We start from the raw sequence: 3365 nt of genomic DNA on the forward strand, positions 1-3365 counted from the left end.
CACTTCTACTTATTTTCTTTTCATCAACTATATACCTGCACAATGTGGGAATTAGTGCATTAACCTAACAAAGTTATCTCGGTCATATCATTAAATAATAGTAGTGTACATGAATTTAGACATAAATGAGTGATAAATTTACAACTCATCAACACCCTTATCTTAAACCCATGCTTGTCCTCATGCAACAATACTTCTTACTCAATGAGACAATGCAAATTTAATCCCAAACACAATCAAATGATCTTAATGACTTCAAACATGATTAGCACCAAAAAGTAGCTATCAAGCATGGACAAAGATTTTCTCACAACTTCTCTCAATACGAAACATAAATTCAAAGGTTCAAATGTCTTTAAAGAACAACAATGCAACAATTACTAACAAGCTAAAAGTGACTCTCTATCGATAGCAGCTCCAGTACACTCAGTTTGCCTTATTTTTTGAAAGATGATAATTTTAACTACCTTAATTTGTATACATGCCTCCTCATAAAAAGAAAATCTCACACACACCAAATTATCTAATATGCAATAAGGTATTTAAGTGCAAAGCACTCTCTCTCACAAAGACTCTCTCGATGCAAACAAGTACCATACCGTATGTTTGACCTTATTTTTAATCGTCACTACTATGAATACACTTAGTTGGAGATCTCGAAGAACTTTTGAAGCTTGTAACGTAGGTTCTAGGGAAAGGGCATGCCATCATTTGGAAAAAAGTTACTACACCCTACTTGAACATCTACATCACTTTATTCAACTCAACTTTTGATCATGGACCACTTCTTTTGTTTTCCAAAGTTCACACATGCTTACTTTTGCTACCTTGATTTACCTAATTCTTTGAAAGCATTTTATTTGGACTATTTCTTTTGCATTCCATGTTATTCCTTCTTTTGATGATTCCTTTCTTTTTCACTTTTTCATTTTCTCTCTTTGCTTAGCATCATAGGAGTCCACTTACATTATCATGGCCCAAAGTCCGCTCTTCTAACTTACCACCCCCAACTTAGGCATTTAGCCTCAATTTTCATTTTCCAAGTTCAAGGAGAGTAGGGTTCAAAAGAGGAAAAAACTTTGAATAGTTTAAGGCTTGTAATGTGGTTGCCGAAGAAAGGCTTGAAGTATAAAATAGGTAACTAAAGATACTGTTCTATGTATGGGTAGACTATTTGGGCTAAAGTGGGATCTTAATGTTCACCGGGGAGGCCTAAGATTATTTCACCAATCAAGTATAATCACAATTAGCCTTGAGAGACTAGCGGGGTAATTTCTATATGGTACAAGTATTCATGAGAGTTAGACAATTATGCTCACCACACATGGTATGCAAACTTTTTAAGGAGGCTCAATTGCACTTCCTACTCTATAGAAAAGGAAGTATTTACCAATTTCTACAAGATAAAGACTTTGGAGTCTTAAAAAAGGTAAATTATTGTTACAAAATTGTTCACGTACATGCCCTTGGTTTCAAAACTTTTTGGACGGAGAGGGGTGTTTACTACTCAGACTTTACCATAGGTATATGAAACGCCCTGAGTTTTGACCCTTAGAAAATTTCTTGAATTTTTTATTTTGGACATCATACGACTTATGGGTACAAGTCATATGATGGGGTATGATTGGTATGCTCTTGGTCATACACTAACCAGTGTTGGTTAATGGGTTAGATTGGTTACTGAAATGGATACAACTTGGATGGATACTAGTCATATGGTCGGTAACAGTTTGTATCATTTGGTTTCTCCTTCACTTAATCTGAGACTTAGTAACTTAATTTAGATCTAAGTATGACTGGCTCAACAAGAGTCGTAAGTTAGGGTACGAGTCATACTATTGACACGTATGGTAAATAGTATTCAAACTTTCTTTGATTCTATTCTACTAGAGATTTATTTTAGGGGTATTAATCGTATGGTTCGGTACAACTATGTTTTGATATGTCATATGTTGGACAGTTTTGGGTCCAAGGGGTAGGCCTAGGGTACGAGTGGTGGGTACCACTCGTATATAAGGGTATGACTGGTATAGGGGAGTCGTACCATCTGACAAAAACTTTAAGTAGTTTAAGTAGGGGTAATATAGATATTTTCCCACTTAACCTCTTAAGGCCCCACGACTTATATCACAATTGGGACATCATTTACCATATTATCATAATCTTAAACACTAAGAAACTCTCTCTAATTCTCTCTAAGTTTCTTGGGTAAAGAAAGGATAGGGTTTCATCTAGAGGATCAGTTTGGGGCAGGTGATTTCTCTCCATCATCTTCATAATCTAAGGAACGTACTCCTCCCTCATTGTTAGTTCCAACTAAAGGCATGCTTTATACAATGTTTTCATGGCATGATTATTGTATGGTTTTAGTGTTTTGAAATATATATTGGGCTTTTGGTATTATATACTTGGTTGTGGTTTTCCCCGTGTTTTAATTATGCTTTTTACATGCTTTAATGATGGTTTGGACAATTAGTTGCATGGGAATGGTAAATTGGTAATTGAAATTGGTTTCGGAAACATTATGCCCCCAACATGTTTGATAAAATGCCTATGATGGTGCTTTTACTATATTATTGAACTTTTAATGGAACTATTGCATGGTATGGTTTGCTAATGAAACCCTAAATGGTATAAATGGTTTAAATAATTTGGAATCATTCAATGGTAAGGTTTGGTGGTCATGTTTATGGTTTAATAAACTTCCTTGTGGGGTGCAAGGGAATCCCCCAAGTAAGCATGTTAATGAACAATTTGTGAGGTATATAGGATTTCCCCAAGCAAACATAATACTGGAATACTTGTGGGGTACACGGTATTCTTCCAAGTTAACTTGATAATGTAATGTATGGATACATGTGAATCCCTTTACATAAAAGGTTGGCTAAGGACATTTCTTACAAGCTTAGTCGGTATAACAATACCACTACTTATAGCCTTGGATAATAATAATGGAATAATAGTTTGGTTGGATGGTAATGGTTTTAATTGGGCAATAATGGCATGGTGTGATATTTAAACATGAAGGTGCGAGTCCAATGGATGGACACTGGAAACTCATGTTTGCCGAAATGAGGGTTGGTGATACCAACCATATATGATACTATGAGGTACATGGGAATTCTCTAAGCACACTGTAAATATGATCATGGAGAGCGGAGGGTACTCAAGAATCCCCTACTCTTATAGTATCTCTGATTCATGCGGATACATGCATCAGGCCTATTTATGGGGTTACATTGGATCTATATAGCCCATGGGTGGTTCAAGGAGGGTTAAGCTATACATACTCAGGTTAATGGTTTTAAAGGCATGCTAAACCCGACTCTCTTTTCCTGGCATAGTTATATATATATATATATTTA

The sequence above is a fragment of the Capsicum annuum genome, chromosome 5 (assembly GCF_002878395.1).
Source record: "Capsicum annuum cultivar UCD-10X-F1 chromosome 5, UCD10Xv1.1, whole genome shotgun sequence".
NCBI classification, from domain to species: Eukaryota; Viridiplantae; Streptophyta; class Magnoliopsida; order Solanales; family Solanaceae; genus Capsicum; species Capsicum annuum.